This window comes from Tupaia chinensis, unplaced genomic scaffold, assembly GCF_000334495.1.
Source record: "Tupaia chinensis unplaced genomic scaffold, TupChi_1.0 Scaffold145916_1, whole genome shotgun sequence".
Classification (NCBI taxonomy): Eukaryota; Metazoa; Chordata; class Mammalia; order Scandentia; family Tupaiidae; genus Tupaia; species Tupaia belangeri.
The window spans coordinates 755,228-780,364 of NW_006205774.1; positions in this window are offsets into that span (position 1 = coordinate 755,228).

Below are 25,137 nucleotides of genomic sequence, written 5' to 3' on the forward strand. Positions count from 1 at the left end.
TGATGATAACATGCATGATTAAGCCAATATGCAGTATATTCTGCATGGGAAATAACATTTTGTATGCTGTGATGATGCTCAGGGAATGAATGTAAATTATTTAACTTAAAAAAATGTTTCAGAAAAAAAAGCTCATGGAAATATGTGTAGTGGAAAAACTATGTATGAGTTTCAAAAAGTCTTTGTACCAAAATAAATTCATACTTTAGTTGTAAAAAAATAAATTAATTTTTTTTGAGAGGTTTTTGCCATAGGGCGCGTGCACTCGCCAGAAAGACAGAGAGAGACAGAGAGACAGAGAGCGAGAAATCACCCCTGAGGAGATGGCCATGCCACAATCCCTTCTCTTCCATTCTCCTCTTGGGATCTTGGGCATGCACACACATGTGTCTAGCGTGAGTTTAAGCCACTGGGTCCAGGACTCGAACTGCGGTCGACTACATGGGAGTCCAGCGACATAGCCATTACACTAACTGCTGGTCCCAAATTTTTCAAAAATATAAAAATGTTCATGGAAAAAGGAATTAAAATACAAGTTTATTTTTATGGAAATGTTTTTTGAAATCTGTGCACTTTTTTTTTTATGCTGGGCATTTTTTGGTGAATATTCTAAATTCCCTTTATACTCCTCATTCATTCGGCAGTAAAAGAGTAGGCATAAATACAGATAGGCGTGTAAGTATTTTGTAAATCAACGTAGCAACATGAAGCTGGAGTCCTCTGGAGGGACACAGCTGGTTATCAGGAACTTGGTAGTGCTTAAAGAGTTAAGAAAAGGCTAAATTAACTTTGTGTGGAAAATGGGAAGTAGTTGATAAGAGAATGTGAAAGGATCAGTAGAGAGTGTTGAAGAACAAGTTGAGGTTGTAGATTATGGCATGATCTGCGAGTTGTTAAGATTTTCTCCTGAATAAGTTAGCATCTTGGAGAAGGCAGAGAGCTATTAATATATTTATGGTTTTTTTTTCCTGTACTGATGACTGTAGAACTCATTAGGGAAGAAGGTGTGCATATTACTAAGAAATAGTTGAGAACACAGATCATCTCATCTAGTTTGAATAGCAGCAGAAAGAAAGACAAGAAATATTTAATAACTACCAATATGCAGTATGCTTAAGGAGGACATAAGGCATAGAAACAGTTATGGGTCCTTCCTTTGATCATGTAGTAGCTGGGATAGAAGATAGATATTCAATGAATTGTATAATTATTAATGATATTATTTGCTCTGAAAGAAAATTGAAATATGTGGTATGGTAAAAAGGCTAAGGAGAAACTACTGTTAGAGAGCTTTAGAATGGATATCCTGGGAACAGATTTTGAAAATGGACGTTTTAGGAAGAAGTCTTACATTGTGGAGTGCTCTCAGGAGATGGTTAAGGAGCATGAAGAGGGATTGGGCTGGGAGAGAAATGGAGTCACAATGTGTTGCTATTGTTTGAGCGTTATCTTTCTCCAAAATTCAGTACTGAAACCTAGTGGTTAATGTGATGGTATTAAGAGATGGGCCTTTTAGTGGGGCCATGAGGGCTCTTCTCTCATGAATGGGATCAGGTCCTTATAGAGGCCTCATGCAGGACTTAGCCAGTTGGTTCTGCTTTCCAGTTTGTCAGGACACTATGGTCCTTCTTTCTGGAGGATGGAATGGCATGAGACAGTTTGGGAGCAGGACTGAAGCCCTCACCAGGCAATGACCTGCTGACACCTTGATCTTCTACTCCACTGTCCAGATAAATAAATGTCTGCTGTTTTTAAGCTACCCAATTGCAGGTATTTTGTTAGAGAAGCACAAAGGCCATCAAGACATTGTGGTTTCATTTGAAGTCTAGCCGATCCTATAGCAAGTTTGGTCGTTGGGATGATTTTTCAAAATTTTCCCAAACTGAGGGAAGGTGACCAAGCTTTGCAGCTTCACATCACTAGTCTCTGATCACAGGCTGCCTTCCTGGAAAAGGTTATAACCTCGGGCAAGGCATCCCTTGCAGCTGAGGGAAATTCACAGAGAGGGATGCAGCAGTGAATGCATGAGAGCTCATATTCTCATCAGCTGGGGGTGACGCACCAGCACTGAAGAGGATATCCGAGTGGAGCAGCAGAGAATCAGTTATAGTCCACATAGCCATATACATCTTCTAAGTTGCACAGACCCATTAGCATCTTACAGTAATTTTTCACCGTCTGGGACCATCTCCTTCAGCATTCCTTTTGACTTTCTCTCCTAGAAAATTTAAAATAAAAGAATTAGTAGGATGAACTACAGCCCCTGATAATGTATGTGATCTCTAAGCAGTAACGAACATTCATTACCCTCCTCCACTACACATTACAAATACTCTCATTCTCTTATTTTTTAAGAGAAATTTTTGCTATAGGGCACATATCCTTGCTAGAGAGACAGAGAGACAGAAAGCAAGAATTCAATTCCCAGGGGGATGGCCATGCCTCAGTCCCTTCTCCTTCATTCTCATCTCAGAATTTTGAGTATGCATACATATGCCTGGCAAGAGTTTCAAGCCACCAGGTCCAGGACTCGAACTGCGGTTGACTATGTGAGAGTCCAGTGATATATTACCATTATGCCATCTGCTGGTTACCAGATTTTCTCATTCTTAACAAACTCCTTCACTTGGTGGGTAGTATGCCTGGTAGAGTCACCTAGATCTTTACCCCTGAAGAATCTGAGTCTTTGGTTACTCAGTCCTTTTCAAACAATGACTGCTCGGCCTACTCATTATTACTAACACTGGTCATGAAACCACTGGGATGCCAGTAAGTCCTCTGAATACATGTGCATTTTGCAGCAAAAATTTTACTCCTTCTACTATCGTGATGTGTGTCTTGCCAGGATGACTGCTAGGATAAAGACTCGATGTTTTCTTAGCACAGGAACCTAAAGTTACTGAGAGCAACTTTTAACTTTAAAGTTCAGTGGGACTCTTTACTGTGTCCTTGGTGAGAGAGGGAATCTAAATTCCCCTAGTGGATCATTGGAAATGATGGCAAGGGAAGTTATTCCTACTTTAGATTTCTTGGTTCTCAGCCTCATATATTGGAGATATGAGGATATACCACTATATATGGTTCATTTATTCAGGCTATATATTGTATCCTGCAAGATGACACCCCTCCCTTTCTATTAAGAGCTAAATAGACCCCACCCCAAATCCATGTATTGAGGTCTTAACACCCTCAAAATATACCTGTTTTCTGAAATAGTCTTTTTTTTTTTTTCTCTTTTAGACCAGATAGGGACAGAGTGAGAGAGAGGGAGAGAGACAGAAAGTAAGAAGTAAGCAAGCCACCAGGTCCAGGACTCGAACTGTGGTTGACCATGTGGGAGTCCAACACCCTTAACCACCATACCACCTGCCAGCCCCAGAAATAGTCTTTAAAGAAATAATTTAAATGAGGCTGTTAGCCTGATCTTTAATCTAATCTGATTTGTGTGCTTACAAGAAGAAATTTGGACACAAAAAGAGACACCAGGAACACGTGTGCAGGAATGAGGAGAGTGATCTGCAGGCCGAGGATAAAGCTCTCAGGAGAAACTGAACTTGCTAGCACCTTGATCTTGGGCTTCTAGTTCTTAGATCTGAGAGAAAATAAATTTCTGTTATTTAAGCTACCAAGCCTGTGGTGTTTTCTCACAGCAGCCCTAGGAAACGAATACATTATCAAGCCAAACTGAAGCATATGATCATCTACATATTTTAGAAATCTATTCCACGACTCAGCAGGTCAGCAACCACCAGGTAGTTTTACATATTACAGGACTAGTGGGTCCCTTGGTCAAGTGCCATTAGTACACCTCAGTTGTTATGAACTTGGTCTCTTTGTGAAAGCGTAGGCATAGTCATTTAGAATGCCATGCCAATGTATAATACATTCACCTGTCTTTAGATAGAGAGGGTGGCCAAGATCTTATAGATGGGAAAGATGAATATACAGTCACAATGTAAATTTGTATTACTGATTCTTCCAGATGGGATAAGTCCAATACAGTCAACTGGTTGACTGCCTTTTTGAGGACCACTATTATATCAGAGTCTCAATACTGCTATTTGCTGTTGACCAATTAGGCATTCTACAAGGGCAGTAGCTAGAATAGCCTTATGGTGTCCATGCATAGGTGCTCTCCCCACTATCATGGCAACTCTATTATGTTCCCATTGTCTCAGCAATGAAGTGACCAATGACAGTGAAGGCTAACCTCAGTAGTCTGAATTATTTTGTTTACTTTGTTATGGAGTTCATGATCTCTATTACTCATTAGCATATACTTCAAAAAGCTTTTTAGTGAGGAGGGATTTTTGCTATAGGGTACATGTGCTTGCTGGGGAGACAGAGACAGAGAGATAGAAAGCCAGAAATCACTCCTTAGGGAGGATGGTCATTCCATAATCCCTCCTCCTACATTCCCTTCCTGGGATCTTGGGCATGCATGCCCATGCACCCAGCATGAGTTTGAAACTACCAGTTCCAACTCTAACTGTGGTCAGCCATGTGGGAGTCCAGTAATGTAACTGCAACACCATCTGCTGGTCCCAAGCTTTACATGTTAATGAATCAAAGTGACACAACAAGAGCCACCTATTTCTATAGGTCTTAAACCTACTAATTCATTTACCCCTTCACAAACCAAGGTGATATTGCAGTTGTTAATATATCCTTCCACTGGTATCTCATCCTAGTTCACCAATAGCGTACATTTTAGCCACAAAGCTATTCATGCCCCTCTTAACACTAGCAATGCTGTACTTATTGGCACTAGAACACTGAGCTTTCCTGCAGCAAGATTCTATTTTTATAGTTGGCTTCCTAGGACAACTATGAATACTCTCTTTGGTGTGTTCGCTGGGAACAGACTCTGAGAATTGCCTTCTGGAAGTTTATTGTGAAATTTTCTAGAGAGGTATATTTATAAAGAAATCTGGAAGTCAGAATTGGATAGGGAGAGAGTTTCATCCACAATTAAACTGAACCTCGATCAATCCTACAAGGAATCTGCTGCATAGTTGTCTCAAATTGAAGGAAGGAGTCAGGCATTTTTTTTTCTCCATCTCACGTATGGTATGGTCTTCTCACAGATGGCCATTTACCATATAAAATGTAACTGTGATCAGTTAATATCCTAGATGCCTTGCATTTCATATCACAACTGACAAAGGGCTCAGGAAAGAGGACAAAGTATTTGTCACAAGGAGATTAAAGGTAATAATGTTTATTTTGGAATACATATATTAAGTCTATTAAAGGGCAATGGAAAGTGAAAGAGTGAAGAGCATTTTAGGTCAGAGGAAGACCATGTGTTACTGTTCTGAGCTTACAAAACAGCATGTCCTTCACAGGGTACTGTGAAGTGGAGTCAGTGGCTCAACATGTCTACAGAGATAAGAAACAGCTAGTTTGCATAGGATCTGTTAGTTCTTATTAAAGATTTTCAGTTTTAATGTAACATGAGAAGACTTTGAAAAAACAAGAGTCAAGGAGCTGAAGAAATATCTACTCTGATGAAAAAAACCTAAAACAAAAACCAAAAGAAAACCTGTCAGGGCAATATTAAGAATAATTTGGAAAAGGAACACAATACATTCAGACAGCCATCTTAGTGATGATAGAGATGAAGCAGAATTTTCAAAAAGAAAGAAAAAAAAAACAAATTTATGACAGTCAAACTCTACAGGAATAGATAGTTGGGTTATTTATGAGTGTTGAATGATGTAGAAGTATCAAGGCAGACACCCAGAAACAAAATTCTGACTTGAAAACTGGTTGGATGGTACCATGATCTGGGGACACTGGAGGTTCTGAAGGTGGAAGATCTGACAGAATCTCTGGTTAAGTCAGCATTGTGATATGCCTGACAGAGATCGCAAGGCAGTTGGATATATGAGCATGCAATTCAGAAAAAATGAGGCCAGAAAATAAATATGGGAGTTATACTACAGTCTGTTGTTTAAAATCAAGGAAAAGAAAGCCCAAATAGAAATAAATAAATAAAATGTAGAGTAAGCACATTAAAAAACCCAATTCAGAGACATGAGGAACATTTTCAAGTTGGGTAGAGAATCCAGTTTCTACATAGCCTTCTAGCAATTTTACATTCCCTTTTGTGTTCAGCTTCTCTCTGCCCCACATCCCTGCCCCTCAACTTGGTGAACAACAGACCCTATCAATATGTGGTCCTTGTCTTTAGACCACTGCAAGAATTTCAGAGGAAACCCCTGCCACTCAACGTTAAGTGGGCTGTAGAAAGCTTTGTGCTTATTTTTAAATAGATTTTTTAAGATTCAGTTAATACACAGGAAACTGCATGTATTTAAAGTATACAACTTGATGAATTTTCATATATTTCAGTGTATGCAATTGTGAAACTATTACTACAATCAAAATATTAAAAATATTCTTTATCCCCAACAGTTTCCTCCCACTCCTATAGTTTGTTGGTTGCTTAAGAACATGTCACATGGGAGCAAATGAACAGCTTAAGTGCACAAATTGAGAATTAACTTCAGGAAAAATATTGTCTAGTAGATCTTTAGAACTTATTTATCTTGGATAGCTAACTTTAATCTGTTGACAGCAATGTGCCATTTGTCTTTCTCCTCAATTTCTGACCAATCACCAATCTACTTTCTTTTTTTTTTTGGCGAGGTTTTTGCTATAGGGCGTGTGCGCTCGCCAGACAGACAGAGAGGGACAGAGAGACAGAAAGTGAGAAATCAGCCCCCCCCCCAACCCCCGGGGAATAGCCATGCCGCAATCCTTTCTCCTCCATTCTTCTCTCGGGATCTTGGGCACGCGCGCACACGCACTCGGCGTGAGTTTTAAGCCACTGGGTCCGGGATTCGAACTGCAGTCGACTACGTGGGAGTCCAGCGATATAGCCATTATGCTAACTGCTGGTCCCCACCAATCTACTTTCTTGATCTACAAGTCTGACTATTTTAGATACCTCATGTAAGTGAAATCATGCCATATCTTCCCATCTGTAACTTATTTCACTTTAATGGTGTTTTCCAGATTCATCCATGATGTCACATATGGCAGGATTGGTGGAACAATATTTCATTGTATGTATATACTGGAAATATTATCATCACATTCATCAATTGATGGACATTTGAGTTGTTTTCATTTAGGGTAATTTTGAAGAATGCTGCAATAAACATGGGTGTATTGATACCTCTTTGAGATCCTGATTTCAATTCATTTGGATACAGACCTGAAAGTGGGATTGCTGTATCATAGGTCTAATTTTCTCTTATTTTTTGAAGAGTGACATATTTTTCTCATAATGGCTGTACTAATTTTCTTTCCTACCAACAATGTACTTAGATTACCTTTTCTCTGTATCTTTTACAAAACTTGTCATTTATATTTGTATTTTTAATAATTAGGCATAGTAACAGGTATGAGGTGTTATCTCATGATAGGTTCGATTTGCATTTTTCTGTTTCTTACCATATACCTGTTGGCCATTTGTAAATCTTCCTCTGAGAAATATCTATTCATGGGGTGGGAATGGGTATTTGTTTTTTTGCTGTTAAATCATAGTGGTTCATATTTATTTTGGACATTAACTTCTTATCAGTTATATCAGATAATATGGTTTGTGAATAGGTTGCCTTTTCACTCTGTTGTTTGTTTAATTTGCTGAGCATAATCATTACAGCTTATTAGAATCTCACTTGTCTAATTTTGCTTTTGTTGACTCTCTTTGGTGTCTTCGGTGTTGTATCCAAGAACTTATGGGCAAGTCAAATGTCATAAAGCTTTTCAGCCATGTTTTCTTCTAGAAGTTTTGCATCCTCAAGTCTTATATTTAAATCTTTAATCCATATTGAGTTGATTTTTATGTATGGCATTAGATAGAGGTCTAATTTTTTTTTGCATATTGATATTCATTTTTCCCAGCACCACCTGTTGAAGAGACTGTCTTCTCCTTTATGCATTATTACTTTTTAAGAGGTTTTTGTCTTCAGGTATGTGCACTCACTGGGAGAAAGAGAGAGAGAGAGAGAGAGAGAGAGAGAGAGAGAGAGAAACAGTGAGAGGGAATGAGAAATCATCCCCTAGGGAGGTGACCATGCTGTAATCCCTTCTCCTTCATTCTCTTTCTGGGACCTTGGTCATGCACGAACATCCATCTGGTGTGATTTTCAAGCCGCTAGGTTTGGTACTCAAACTGTGATAGACCATGTGGGAATCCAGCAACATAACCACTCCACCATCTGCTGGCCACTATTTGTGTATTCTTGTTAAAGACCAGTTGACTATAATGCATGGGTTTATTTCTGGGCTTTTTTTTTTTTTCTTTCTATTCATCTATATGTCTTCCATTATGTCAGTACCATTCTGTTTTGATTACTATAGCCTTGTAATGTATTTTTAAATCAGAAAGTGTGATGCCTCTCACTTTTTTCCTTGTCAAGATTACTTTGGCTATTCTGGGTCTTTTGTGGTTCCATATGACTTTTAGGATTGTTTTTTCTACTTCTGTAAAAATACTTCTATGAGATTTTGATGTGGATTTCATTGAGTCTGCAGATCATTTTGGGTATAATGTAGGTACTTTAGCAATATTAATTCTTCCGATAAATGAAAACAGAATTTCTATTTATTTGTATTTCAATTTCTTTCATCAGTGTTTTGCAGTTTTCAGTGTGTAAGTCTCTCACTTCCTTGGTTAAGTTTGTACCTAAGTTCTATTTTAATTGAGGCTGTTATAAATGAAATTGTTTGGTTAATTTATTTATGCTTTAATCTTTTTTAGAAGTTGTTAGTGTGTAGAAACTAATTTTCGTATGTTGATTTTGTATCCTGCAACTCTACTAAATTATTTAATTAGTTTTAACACATGGGGGGTTCTACATATAGATCATGTCATCTGAAAATGGAGAAAACATTACTCATTCCTTTTAATTTAGAATGTCTTTTATTTCATTTTGTTGCCCAATTTCCCTGTTTAGGACACTGTGGAATAGAAGTGGTGAGAGTGTGCATCTTTCTTTGCTTTGTTTTTGATTTTAATGGAAAAGCTTTCAGTTTTTCACCTTTACATGGATTCCTCTTATATGTACTTATTACATTAAGATAAATTCCTTCTTTACCTGGTGTGTTAAGGGTTTTTATGGAAGGGTTGTTGAATTTTGTCAAAAGCTAGAAAGTCTTGTGTTTAAATGTTTGCTTCTAATTTAAAATATCTCAGAAAACCCATTTTCTTTCCAAAGCTGTCTCTTTCACAATTTCCCCCAGCTGTATTCAGGAAAAAAAGAAATTGTTATTCCCATTTTCCTTGTTTTTAAATACCAGCCTCTTCCACTTGAACAAAGATGTAAGTCTGGATGTGTTGAATGGGGTAGCCATGTTATATGGAACTTGATGCATGGCAGATAAGTTGTGGTCCATAGATGTTTACTGAATATATAAATGACTAAAAACTGGACAGATGACCAGGAAAGGCAAAATTATTATAACACCAGAGAACAAAAGCATTGACTAACTATACTCCAAATCATTAGACAATTCTTGCATCAGGACAATCTTCTGTGTAGCCTGTTCTGACTTTTGGAAAAGGCTGTGAGCCTGGAGATGCTGTCATATATATCATATATACTAAAGTATTAATGAAATATTTAAAACCAGACATATTTCACGGCAGTGTAAAAGTACACAAGCTAGGATTCTAGTGTGAATTTTTTAAACATCTGTGTGATAAATTTAGAGTCACCACTAAGAATGCCTGAGGTTACAAAAAGAAATGGCAGAGCAGAAATGAATCACTTGACACAATGATGACTAAGAAAAGAAGCAAACATTTTTCTATTAGTCAAATGTCAAAGTATGTAGCAAAAATCAAAGAAGCTTAAAACCAAAACAACAAAACCAAAACAACATTGCCACGGGCAGAAAAGAAATAATCAAATAATAAAGTTTATTTCAAAGGGATTTTAGCTCTTTTCTATGTTCACCAAGTTGGCAGCAACTCAAATTTCAACAATTTACTTTACCAGTGATGATAAATGTGCCAGAATTTTTTTTTTATCATAAACAATGTGGGAAGTGAAGAATGCAAAACTAGAAGACTGATGTTAGAGGTGTTGGGAGGGGGAGCTTTATGGGGAACAGAGACTGCGTTTGAGCAATCTTTGTTTTCTGAATACCAGAAGTTGAGTTTTTTTTTTTAATATTACCTTTTTCTTAAATAAATTTTCTTATAATAATTTATAAATATCTTTATTACTAAGAAATTACACCAACCACCATTAGTTTGAGCAGAGCAAAGCTGGGTGGTAGGTAGTGCAAATCATTGAAAAATTTCAACAAAACCTCCATGTTTTTGTTTCCAGTCCAATATTTTTTAAGCATTTCGAAGGGAACTTTTTCATTATTCAAAAGGAAATGATTAATCTGCTTCTGGTCATTGCCAGATGGTAACATGAATTTGTAGTTTATTTAAGGATAGTCTTAAATGTGGTGGGAGAGAATTCTTCCTATTTGTGGTGTACCAATTATTTGGTTGAAAATAAACGAAATTATTTGCTATGAGTTGCATGATAGATTTGCTTCCTAAATCCCTTCTGAAGTCAACACAAATAAACTACACCCAAAATCATAATATATGCTGACAACTTTAAGAGGCTCATCAAATATCCTCTTTTGTAACTTTTCATCAGTAAAGGAATTTCCTATATTTTAGGTTTTAGACCTTAAATGGCACCGAAAGGGTTTCTACTGGACTGTCTATCTCCTGTTGTTTTTTAGATAAAGTGACTCATCTATTAAATAATATTTTCTGTATTGTTTTCTAACATTTGTATATTGTATTATTGATATTTAAAAGTTTAGTTATTTATTTCTTCCATGAGCAAGAGAAACAGAGAAACAAAAACAGCCCCCAGAACAGAGTCTTGATGACATTATCCACTCCTAGCCTTTCGGGAGCCCCAGTCACTGGCACACAGATGCCAGGCATACTCAGGGAAGTCTCTGGTCTCAAACCTGCAACTTTCTTAGATGGGTCATCCTCACAGAGTTTCACAGTTTACTGCTTCACCACTATTCTGCCCCTATTTTTTTTAATCATGTGTAATTCAAAACATATTACTTTCTAAAGAGTCAGGATTTTATATTTATTTTTCTAAAACTTAAATTACAGAGAATTCAGAATACACATTCATATCTGTGTATATGTAGACATTGCTTGATTTAGAGTTGTAAGTTACTTAATTCATACAAAATTTTAGGTCTTACTTTTCTTAATTGCTAGAAGGTGCAATCACTCACGTGAGAAAGATAGAGAAAGGAAGAAAGCATCTCCTAATGGGGCATGGTCACTCTGCAATCTCCTCTCCCTTTCTCCATCCTGTTGGGTTTGACCATGTGCTCTCCCACACCTTGTGTGTTTCACAGGCTACTGGGGCTGGGGGTTGAACCACAGCTGACTACGTGAGATCCGGGTCCCTTAATCAGCAGGCTGTGGGGCCAGCCTAAAACATACTCCTCCTACAAGTAAAAAGGTATGGAATGAAAGGGTAAACTGAATGGCATGCTGCTGTTCCAAGTCTTTCAGCTATATAATATACAATCTGAAATCTAGCCCTGAAACTGCTTCTTAAATGTTATATTGCTTACTATTCAGTTGTTTTCAAATCAATAATAAAAGTTCCCAGCAATGAAACTTAAATTATACTGAACTTGTGAATATAAATTTTATATTTTTTGGAAGCTTAAGACTATTTTTTTTTATATGACAAGTAGTTGTCTAGGTGGTCTTCCTTTAACTAGTATTTGTTTTTAGGATGGCATGTGTGCTCACTGGAGAAATAGAGAGAGGGACTCTATTCTCCTCCTGGAATTTTGGGTGCACACACACACACACACACACACACACACGTGCCCAGCATGAGTTTCACTGGAAAAACAGAGAAGAGACAATGATCCTTTCTCCTCTATTCTCCTCCTGGGATTTTGGGCACACACACACACATGCTCCTGGCATGAGTTTCAAGTCACCAGGTCTGGGACTAGAACCTTAGCTCACTATCTGGGAGTCCAGCACCTTCCCCATCCACCTTCCCCACCACACCACCTACTGGCCCCTCTACCTTTACTATTATAGTCAGGTTTTACTCCTTCACCTTTAGGATCAAACACAAATCAATTCAACACAGGTCAGAACTCACAATTACCTCAGAGCTCCTGAATAATATCCACTGGGTGTTTTCAAGGATGGCAAGAAATAATGAGGTGACTTTGGTCATTTTATAGGACTTCATGCTTTTATTTGTATTTAGTCATTTAAACTCATTCACTGTTTATTCGACCATTCATCCACCTATCATGGACCTACTCATCTATATACTCATTCTCTATAATTACTGTGTTCATGCCCTAAGCAAGGTGCTAAAGCTACAAAGATGAAATAAAATCTGTGCTCGCCTCTATGTATACAATCAAATACTATTTTGCTATAAAAAGACATAAGCTCCCAAACCATGAAAAGACATCAAGAAGCCTTAAATGCATATTGGTAAGTGACAGAAGCCAAACTGAATAGTATATGATCCCAATTCTATGGCATTCTGGAAAAGGCAGAAGGAGACAGTAAAAAGATTAGTGGTTGCCAGAGTTTGGGAGAAGAGAGAGATGCATGGGTGGAGCCCAGAGGCTACACAGGGCAGTGAAACTATTCTGTCTGATGCAGTAGTGTTCTGAATATGTCATTATCCATTTACCAAAACCCATAGAACATACAGTATACAAACAGTGGCTCCAGGAGTTGCTCAGCTTGTGCTCAATAATTTCTGCCTCCAAAATCATGCAGTCTCTTTTCTCTCCGTGTATCTCTTCTCCATGTGACTCTTTGCAAGGACACTTCTATTGGATCTAAAGTCTACCCAAAGCAAGATGTTCTCACTGCAAAATGTTTACCTTAATTAGATCTGTGAAAAAGACTTTTCTTCTGAATGAGGTCACATTCAGAGGGTTAGGGGGTTGTGATATGGATGTACTTTTGGAGGGAGCCACCATTTGACTCACTACACTATCCATAACATGGTTCACACTCATTAATAGAGTCTGAGGGCAGTGCTTTGGAAACGAGACGTGAAGTGTCAAAGGGAATGTGACATGAGATAGTGAAGGCTAAAGCAGAGCTTGCCAGTGTAGGGTAGTGGTTTTGTGTGAGAGGTAATGAAATGCCATCTCTAGTGAGGAGATGCCACTTCCGGAAGGAAATGGTAAGAGAGTTAGTGTCAGGCTGGTAGGTATTGTCAAGGTTAAGATGGCTGGATCCCACATGGCTAACAGAGTGGTTTAAGTCTTGGATGAGGGATTGAAAAACAGACTGGGTACATGTGCATGCATAAAATCCAGAGAGGAGAATGGAGGAGATGGGACTGCAACACAATCATCTTCTCTGGGGGATTACTTTCTCTCTGTCTCCCTCTCTCTCTGTCTCACTGTCTATCTGAAGAAAGCATGAGCCCTCAGGCAAACTATACATAATGGTGATAATGAAGTCAGTGTCTCTGAAAGAGAAAGTTAGTGAGACTGAAGGGAATGAGAAAATATGCATCTGAAATGTCAGTGTGTGGCTGAATTTTAATGGAGCAGAAAATTTTAAGAGAATAGCATTTGTTCTTCATCTTATTGAAAAAAAAAAAAAAAAACGATTGCAAAGATAAGTTGGATTTGCTTTCTAGAAACAGACCAGTAGGTGGACCAGCAGTTGGTGTAATGGCTATGTCTCTGGACTCTCATGTAGTTGACCACGGTTCTAGTCCCAGACCCAGTGGCTTAAACTCACGCCGGGCATGTGTGTGTGCGTGCCCAAGATCCCAAGAGGAGAATGAAGGAGAAGGGATTGTGGCATAGCCATCTCCCCTTGGGGTGATTTCTTGCTTTCTATCTCTCTGTCTCTTTCTGTTTTTCTGGCGAGCACACACGCCCTATAGAAAAATCTCTCCCCCAAATAAGTAAATAAATAAATAAATAAATAAAATAAACAGAACAGTAGGCTGCAGAAATAGGACTTTAGAAGGCAAAAACTAATGACAGGAAGATCAATAGGCTTGTTTCTATGACCTAAGACTCTGAGGCCATGAGAGTAGGGAGTGAGTCAAGAGATAAGAGATATTTTGGAGGCAACACAGAAAATACATGATGAATATCAGAATTTGGTCTACAAGGACAGATGTGAGGGTGACTCTTTGGTTTATGACTTCAACACTTAGTTTGATGCCATTATGCCAAATAGGGACTTTTAGACGAAGGTAGTGGTTTTAGGTGGGATATAGAAAATTAATGCTCACTTTTAGATATCTTTAATTTCTTCATATCTTGTACCTAGGTTGTAAGTCTGGTGTTATAGAACTTTTGTTTCTTTATAGTAAAGGGCTTATGAAAAAAATGAGAGAAATATACAAAATTATTTGTAGACTTTCCCACATGAATTCCATCTCCCCCAAGTCTGTTCCTCTCAGAGATGATACACTTCAACAGATCACAGGGCTCAGGAAACATAAAACAAACAAACAAACAAAAACAAAACAAAGGAATTACCAAACATTAAGAAGCATTCCTGGCTCACAGAGGCAAAAAAGAAAAATTTCTTATTGAGGGGCTAGAAGAAAATTGAAACTACTGGTACAAAGTAGCAACCCCATCTTATTATAAATAGATTATAAAAAGAATTAAGACCAAACGCTTTCACCAGGGAAGAGGTCCTCAAACCCACAGAATCTTGCTTTATTACATCTTAATTTTATCTTTGCAGAGCTGGTTCAATGAAGGAAGAAATCTATATTTCAACACAAAAAATAAACACAACATCACTGTGACAGGGACTGATTCAGTGTGGAAACATTGACTGTACAGGCATTCTGGCTTACTTCAAAAGACTTTCAATAACTGCCAAAAGAGTTTATTTGGATAGTTTCAGTTTCATGTGTTTAATCAACTAAAAACTCAATCCAGAGTTGAGAGTGGGACACAGCAATGTGTTCAAAAGAGGGTGTGCATGTGTTCCAGTGTGTGGCTGAATTTTAATGGAGCAGAAAATTTTAAGAGAATAGCATTTGTTCTTCATCTTATTGAAAAAAAAAAAAAAAAAACGATTGCAAAGATAAGTTGGATTTGCTTTCTAGAAACAGACCAGTAGGTGGACCAGCAGTTGGTGTAATGGCTATGTCTCTGGACTCTCATGTAGTTGACCACGGTTCTAGTCCCAGACCCAGTGGCTTAAACTCACGCCGGGCATGTGTGTGTGCGTGCCCAAGATCCCAAGAGGAGAATGAAGGAGAAGGGATTGTGGCATAGCCATCTCCCCTTGGGGTGATTTCTTGCTTTCTATCTCTCTGTCTCTTTCTGTTTTTCTGGCGAGCACACACGCCCTATAGAAAAATCTCTCCCCCAAATAAGTAAATAAATAAATAAATAAATAAAATAAACAGAACAGTAGGCTGCAGAAATAGGACTTTAGAAGGCAAAAACTAATGACAGGAAGATCAATAGGCTTGTTTCTATGACCTAAGACTCTGAGGCCATGAGAGTAGGGAGTGAGTCAAGAGATAAGAGATATTTTGGAGGCAACACAGAAAATACATGATGAATATCAGAATTTGGTCTACAAGGACAGATGTGAGGGTGACTCTTTGGTTTATGACTTCAACACTTAGTTTGATGCCATTATGCCAAATAGGGACTTTTAGACGAAGGTAGTGGTTTTAGGTGGGATATAGAAAATTAATGCTCACTTTTAGATATCTTTAATTTCTTCATATCTTGTACCTAGGTTGTAAGTCTGGTGTTATAGAACTTTTGTTTCTTTATAGTAAAGGGCTTATGAAAAAAATGAGAGAAATATACAAAATTATTTGTAGACTTTCCCACATGAATTCCATCTCCCCCAAGTCTGTTCCTCTCAGAGATGATACACTTCAACAGATCACAGGGCTCAGGAAACATAAAACAAACAAACAAACAAAAACAAAACAAAGGAATTACCAAACATTAAGAAGCATTCCTGGCTCACAGAGGCAAAAAAGAAAAATTTCTTATTGAGGGGCTAGAAGAAAATTGAAACTACTGGTACAAAGTAGCAACCCCATCTTATTATAAATAGATTATAAAAAGAATTAAGACCAAACGCTTTCACCAGGGAAGAGGTCCTCAAACCCACAGAATCTTGCTTTATTACATCTTAATTTTATCTTTGCAGAGCTGGTTCAATGAAGGAAGAAATCTATATTTCAACACAAAAAATAAACACAACATCACTGTGACAGGGACTGATTCAGTGTGGAAACATTGACTGTACAGGCATTCTGGCTTACTTCAAAAGACTTTCAATAACTGCCAAAAGAGTTTATTTGGATAGTTTCAGTTTCATGTGTTTAATCAACTAAAAACTCAATCCAGAGTTGAGAGTGGGACACAGCAATGTGTTCAAAAGAGGGTGTGCATGTGTTCTTATTTGTGAGAGCATAAGTGGATTTGGGTGGATATTCGAGCATGAGAAAAGCTGTGTGGTGAGAGAGAAGTTATATTATTGTTTTATTTTATTCATTTCTTTAATAAGCCCACACTTAAAATTGACACAGCTGTTATCATCTGGAGCCTAAATTTCTATGATTTCAACAATACTTTACCATGTTTTATCTGTAATAATCTGTTGCAAAAGATGTACGTAACTACAGAGAAGACTAGAAGATAAAAAAGTAAAACCAGTTTCATGTGGTTAACAGACTTCAGGTTGATGTCACAAGCCAGTGTTTGAATTCAAACTTCCATGTTCTTTCAGCTGAGTTCTGTGTATACTATGTAGCAGTGATTCTATATTTGGTCATTTAGCCACACAATAAAAGTAAAATAATGTGTCCTTAAAGCAATTCATCTCTTAGCGTTTTTGTTGTTGTTATTCCAATAAGCAAATCTCTCACCATAGCCATTCATAAATGAATGTAGTGATGTCTGATGACTATCACTTTCTATACCATTAATATTTTAAGATAGGGAGTGGGGAGATCAAGCAACATCTAATCCAGTGTTAATCATTTTAAAAAACTTACCAGTTACTTGTACTATTTGGAAGAATCACAAAATCACAAGCTCCATCCCGTAAACAGTAATAATGTACAGGAAAAGGGAACTGTCACATTATGTAGCACTTGATGAATTTATTATAATCAAGTTAGTTTGTAAACACACTAACCCAATCCCTTGTTTTACAGATACTAAGGCTGAGGTCAAAGAAAATTAGATTAATATCTATGAAAGATGGCCATTTAAAACTAGAATCCAGTTCATTTTCTCCTAAACCACTATTCTAATCTACCTACCTTTTAGTCATATAATACACACAGAAATTCCGATTTGAGTTTCTCAGCAAAACTAAATGTAGAATGAGTCTAGGGTGCCACAGTGAATTTGGTTCCCATTTAAACAGTAGTGTGGGTACATAGTTTAGTGGCTGTATATAATATGGTGTTAATGATGCCAATATTGTGATATTTATTGCTTTAGTTTCACATTTAAAAACAACAACTAGAGTTATGCTCCTGCTGTTTTCAGTCATGATTCTAGCCAGCTGTCTTGCAAATGTTTGTTGCTGATCAAAAGAGGAATCAGGTGACAAAGTGTGGGTGACTCAGTTCCACCATCCACTCTGGCAAGGACATAGCTCTAGATGCGTGTGTTGCTGTCCGTGCCTCAGTAGCAGTATCTCTGCGGATGATGAGTAATTTCTTTTTATAACCAGTATCACTGTGTTCTCATTCCATTTCAGTTTTGGTGGCACTGAGAGGAAGACAAAAAGACTAAGCCAAATCTAGGAAGTATGAGGAGGAAAAAAGATAATATACTTAGGGACCTTTGATAGTCTGTGGTGTATCTGTGTAAGAAATCAGGAAGGTGTACCACCCCTTGGCATAGTTCTGATGGTTTCTGTTGTTTTTTGTGTTGTTTTGTTTTATGCTCTATGTAGCCTGTTCTTATAGTGGTGCTGACAGAGTAAGTATATACTCTGTAGAGCTGTTCTTCAAGTCCACATGTCTATTTTCCTATTACAAAAAGAGTTCATATTCACAGAACAGAAATCTGTACAAAAGTTACGCAAAAAAAAGAAAGAAACAGGCCTGCCTAGTCAAGGTAGCACAGGTTTGCTGCCGCTCAGCAAGTTGGGAGCCACATGGGAGTCCCAGGTCTGATTCCTGGCCTACCCTAGAAAGTGAAGCATGTTAGCAAGTGCCTGTGGTCTCAGTTATTAGCTACTGAGGAGGTTGAGTTAGGAGGATTGAGAAAGTGAGATCATGTCTAAAACACCCTACTCATGTACATCTGGACGCGCGCGCACACACGCACACACGCACACACATAGGGGAAAAGGGGGAAGAAAGAAATAACAAACAGTCTTATTCCTACCACCAATCAATAAATGCTTTCAATAATTCAGTGTGTAAATGTTATCTCAATTCTTTATCATCTATATATCTATCTCTCTCTCTCTCTTTCTCTCTCTCTCTCTCTCTATATATATATATACACACACACACATATGCATGCACTCAAATCTCTCTGTGAAAATTAGATCACATGATGGGACCAGAAGTTAGAGTAATGGCTATGTTGCTGAACTCCCATGTAGTTGACTGCGGTTCGAGTCCTGGACCAGGATGGCTTAAACTCACACCGGGCATGTGTGCGTGAGTGCCCAAGATCCCAAGAGGAAAATGGAGAAGAAGGGATTGCAACATGGCCATCCCCCCGGGGGGGGTGACTTCTCACTTTTTGTCTCTCTATCTGGCTGGCGAGCACACGTGCCTATAGCAAAAAAAAAAAAAAAAAAAAAAAAATGCCGTGATAAAAAAAAAAAAAAAAAAAAAAAAAAAAAGATCACATGGCAGATCTATATGATAATTTACATTCTTTAATTAACCATAATGTTTTTCTACATTAGTAAAGTGAAAAAGTATTTATACTATATTATCTGATAGAATTATTTATCACTTAGCATGACTGACTGATGGAGAATGACCAGTTAGCAAGCGTCTCTACAATAATGAGCCGTGGTGCCACCCAGTCGCTTCATCTCTTTAATGGCTGCCTTCCTACATATGCCCCAGCTTACAGCCACCACCACTTCCTGTTCCTCCCAACCCTGCTCCCCAAAAATGAAGATCAGGAGATTACTACAGTCAATTCTCTTCAGTTCCACTACTTTTGTTTGTTTGCTTGTTTCGCTATAAGCCACGTGCCCTTGTGGGGGCAGAAAGTGAGAATTCACTCCCAGGAGGAGTGGACACACACATTCTCCTCTGGGAATTTTGAGCACACAAGCACAGGTGCCCACTGTGAGTTTGAAGCTGCTAGAATTGGGACTTGAACTGAGAAGTCAACCATGTGGGTCCAGCTGCCTTAATGTCGCACCATCTCTTGGCCCAGCTACTTTTTTCAGATTCGTTATCCACTCACTGCTTTGAACTTTTTTTTTCCATCTGGTTTTCTCTTACAACTTTAATTCCTTTGGGTCGCCAACATTCTAGGGTAGTTTGCCTGGGTACTTTCTCAAGACTTCAGTTTCCAGGTCAAGCACCTGTGGGCTCTGCCTCTGGTTTCCTGCAGACTATTGAGATCTTCCAATTCTGAGTTCAGTTAAGACCTCTGGGACTGATGCTTCCATTTGAGCCAATGTTCCAAGTCTTGCTTCTACGTGAGATATAACTGATTTTCTGAATTTTATTTATTTATTTATTTATAAATGCTTTTATTTGGTGTTTACTGATCCTAGCAAAGGATAGACAAACATGGCCTTTTACATGAAGAACTGAAAATGTAGATTGAGAAACAAAGACAGACGTAGAAACAAGAGACACTGACCTGGGACCAGCAGGTGGTTAAGGCACTGCACTCCCACATGGCCGACTGCAGTTTGAGTCTTAGATCTGGCAGCTTGCTTTCTCATGTTCCTTTTCTCTCTGTCTCTTGTCAAATTAAAAAACGATAGCAATAAATAAAATAAATAATTCTTTAAAGATAAAGAGATGTTGGCCTGTCATGGACCTGTTGTTTCAAACCAGGAGTACGACACTGGTATGTTCCTTCTTGCCCTTCATTCCACATGCCACTGTGACACATTGTGATGTCAATTGCTTCATTTTTCTTCTGGATAACTTTTTGACACTGATGATCACTTTTATATTTTACTAGCATCAGACTTCTAAAGGGTTTGTATTGTTTCCTGAAGGAAACAATTCAGTAAACATACATGCACCTAATTATCCCTCCTTAGTAATGACTCAATATCATAAGCAAGGGATTGCGACTATAGTATTTTTTCCTTATGTAGAAAGGAACAGACAAGTCTTCTCTATTCTGCTTAGAAATTTTGTGAATATTCATTGTGAAACACGTTTCCCACATTTCAGTTTTCTCTATCAGTAGTTATGATCAAGAGCAGCCGACGTGACACATACGGCCTTTCTTGGAGCACTGTCAGCCGCATGCTAAGTTACTCACTGTTCTCTAGCCTGCCACGCCCTTGGCCTGCTCAGAATGACCACTCTGCTCTGAGTTTAGTGGAGTTAGCCACAGGAAATTGACTTGCTAAGTGACATGGATCTACATTAAATTTTATACACCTCTTTTTCTTGTCAGAAAGTTAGAAGGTGGTGTTAATATTTTGTTAGTGCTTTTCTTCTCTGTTCCCTACCATTAGGTTCACCTTTAACATTAAGGAAATGGCTTTAAAAATTCACCATCTGCCAGGGATAAGATAAATACTTTATTTGTATTAATCTCATTTGAGCCTCTCAACTACTTTTTGATGTAGATGATGATTATTATTTTTTTGATTTAGTGGAGTTTAATTGAGCAAAATGATTCGAAGAGGGCAGTTCCCAGGAATGGCTTTTAAGAAACTTTGGTAGCCTCATAGTTGAGCATATTTATGTTCTGGAAAGGGAAAGTAGGAATGGGAAACATAGTGTCCAAAAATAGAAGTGAGGGAATGAAGTAGAGAAATAATTGGTTTGATTACATCTTGAAGTTTGTCTCTATTAAATTTTATTCAAAATTTCTAGGGACAATTAAGGCTCAGAGGTGACAATTTCCCAAGCACACATGACTATCAAGTGCACATCTTGACATTTGAACAAGGTCCGTATGATTTCAGAGCCAAAGCTTTTAATCGTATGGTCATACACTCCCTCCAAAGAACAGTACTGAGACTAGAAACAACTTGGAAGCATCAACCCAGATAAGTAAGCACTGTGACTTATTGCAGATACCATTAATGTTCAGTATTTGGTAACTCTCTCTTTCTCTTCATTCTCTGAGTATAATCCTCTTTAAATTGTTGTTTGGAGGATGAATGAAAGCAAATTACACAGGAAGACATGAATTTGCATCATTTGTGCAGAATAGACAACTAATTATCAGGAAAGGAGAGAGAACTGACATTCATTGAGTAGCAGGCATAAATGTTTTTATTTATATTCTGACATGTACCTACTGCTATGCAGCACTGGCCCATTCTACAGAGAAGGTTTCTGGATTCTTCCAATCCCTAGTTGTATCACTTCTGATATTAAAGATGCAGAGGTATTATTCCTGCCCTCCAGATGTTCTTGGCCAAACAGGAAGTCATATATAAATGTATTATTTACAACATAGAAGAGTAAGTGTGATTAAAGGAAGGTTTACTGGAAACTACATTATAATAACTAGAGACTGACTTTTCTAAAAATTGCAAGTAGAGATAATAAAGATATTTTCCTGAGATTCTACTGAATTCCAAACTTCTCATCTGGAGTACAGTTCATCTAAGTCAAGGTTTAAATTGACCATATGTTAAGGTGTTCAAAAGCCATTTTTAATTTAAAAGTTATGCAAATGATCCAAGAAAAACAGAAAAAAGAACATTTTCTATGTTCCTAGATAACTTCCTCCACCAAACTTCCATGGATAGTGCTGAACACATGACCATTTGCAGGGTTAACCAGGGAAAACTTGAACAGATAATTTTGTGTAGTCTGAGATCATAAAATCATAGCTCTGATATTTTTATCCCATCTACTCCAGATACAAGTTCTACCTTTCAACAGAATGCCAAGGAGTTAACCATTAAAATAATGGTACCACATTCTCTTTTTAATTTATTTTTTATGTATAAAACTCCTTACAGTAAAACATAACCACATTGCACTTGAATTTCAATTACTTTATCTTTTTGATTATCTCTGAACAGACACGTTTGATTCACAAGATAACCTTAAGATTAATGTTTCTGATACCAAAGACAAATTTTTGTGGCATTTTACATAAATATTTGAATGGAAAGCATGGACTATAATAAGAAACCAAAAACCTAGTGACTTCCCAATACATCTATAAGCCATCAGTTATTTCAGCAAAACAGAAAACCAACGTACAAAGAGAACCAACCATCCAAGACTAGATCCCAAACATTCTCAAGACAAATATAATTAGAAGAAGTTGAAACTAAGAAAACTAGTTCTATAATGGAAGGTCTGTGATCCAAGATATGTTAAATCGTTCTCAAGTGTTAATAAATCCAAACTACATGGTGATGAACATTCGTTATCCTGAAATGAAATATTAGATACTGAACAATGTGTTGTAAAATCAGTAATTCAACTGATAAGGCTAAAGAAGATTTCAGGGTAAGATGAAACTAAGTAAATACATGCATTTTTTCACATGTATGGAAGAAAATGAGTCCAATAGAAGCTAATTCTATTCATGAATAATATCATAAACTTACATTCTTTTCTGAAGAAATATCCCATTACATTTGAGTCTTAGAAAGGCATGTCATAATGTATTTCTTCTCCATTTGCTCTCCCTTGCATCTAAAGCAAGAAAACCAGCCCATTCTTTCCATTGCTATTACACTTCACTATTTTTTCCCTCAACGTATCACCTCTTTTACTATGTCCAGATCGAGGGTATTGAAAATGTAAACCAGTCCCCTTGTCTTAGAAATATACATAAGACCTCTTTCTTTAAAAAATAATAAAAAATTAAGTAAACTTTTTTCATATTGGGATCTGGGGCACTGTAAGAAAGGTATTCGAATTGATGGCAGAAAGCCATTATGAGGAAACAAACTGTTTATAAGCATGGGGACAGAGCCTTTGTAGATCTGAAATAGCTTACACAAAGAGCTCATATATAAATTTGGCTCAGCAATGCCTTTCTTTAAATTACACAGAAATCTGAAGTGCATTGGGTATATGTAAGGGCAAACTGTGGCCCTGAGTAAAAAATGTGTATTTAAAGAAATGTGGAAGTAATTATTACCTTGATGTATTTACCAGAATGCACAGAATGTATTCAACATGTCTCGTCTGGGCATTGAGGTTTTCTCGGCACACCTATGGCTCTAACAATATAGCATTAGCATCACGTGACCTAGGAGTTCATGCTAAACCACCTTCACCCAGGCATTGTTGCCTTGGAAAGTCTCAATGAGCCAGGTAGTTGAGATGGACTGAAAAATCATTTTAAATGAATGAGTCACTCTATTGCTGGCTTTGAAATATGCTCTGGTTCAAAGAGAACAAATCAGTGTTGCAGGCAGGCACTTTAGAAAAATAAACAGGAACTTTTGTTTCCTTCCATTTAGAGGCTAAAAATGCAAGACTTAGAAGAAGTGCTAAGTAACTGCCAAAAAAAAAAATCTGATTGGATTTCATGATTACTTACTATTGGGCCTTTAAAAATGTGTTCATGGCTAAAGCCAACATCCATATTTCTTTGTTAACCAGACTTAAAAGGAGGCTCTGCTCAGTATTAAAAAGAGAGGGATAAGGGGTGGATCCAATGGGCTGGGTAAGATAGGGATACTCTAGAAAGTATCCTGAGGTTAGGAGAGCCAGCTGAGGGAATGTAAGCTAGAGACGTTGAAGAGATGCCCAAAGCAAGAAGCTGGTGAAGACACAGGAAAATTCCCAATCCAGAGGTGTGGAGACGGACTACAAGTTGGACCCTAGGGAAGAATCGATATTGAAATGACTGGTTATAAACAACATGGAATGCTTTCTATGATTTTGACAAATTCAAGTTTATATTTACAGTTTATATTATGGAATCCATGGATATATTGAGTGAGCCAAATTGGACAGAGTCAAGACATCTACATTTTTGCAATTGCCTTGGTTTTCAGAACAGTAGAAAACAAACATTGCTTCCTTGCACCCAAGTTCTTTGGATACATTTATATTCCCTTTTGATCATTTGTAATATACTGCACTGATTCTCTAAGTGAATTTTAAAATAAATACAAATAAAATGCTGAACTTATGAAGTGAAAGGATTTGAGGTTTCCAGGCTGTAAAGAATCTTGAGGGCCAGCAGGGGGCATGGTGGCTAAGGCACTGGACTCCCACATGGCCCACTACAGTTTGGGACCTGGAGGTTTTCTCTCTCTGGTCAAATTGAATAATAATTAATTTTTTTTTTTTAAAGAACCTTGAAAACAAAATCTACAGCATGAAAGCATAGCTTAATTGAGTCTTGAAAGGCATATAGTGGTTTTCTGGTGAGGACAAATGTTAGAAAGACCATTCCCTAGACCATTCTAGGCAAAGTAGAAATGTGCAAACAAATTAGTGTGTCTAGAGAACTGGAGTAATTTATCGTGGATGGAGCACAGATTATTTTCAGAGTAGTTGCAGGAGGCTAGGTAGAAGTGTGGAGCCTGAAGTCAAATTATAAAGGAGCTAATTAACCCAGGCAATGGAATCTGAACTTCATCTTTTAGGCAGTGATGAGATAGTGAAACTGTTAATACAGGGTATCACATGTTTAAATGCACACATCAGAAATCTCACTCTGGCAACAGCATAAACTACAATTGGAAGTGGGCAAAACTGAATGTTGGAGAGAAAGTTAGAAAAGGATTATTGTAATAGTCCAGCCTAAACTATTGAGAGAGTGGATTAAGTGGCAACAGTGGAAGAGAGGACTGGTTCAAGAACAATCAGAAAAATGTGGAGCAGCACTTGTGGAAGGGGAGCATGAGAGAAATGATGTGTTTTCTGACTGATGGTTTGAATTATGAATGGCAGGAGAAAGACACGAGTTCAGTTTTTTTAAATGATATGCCTATGA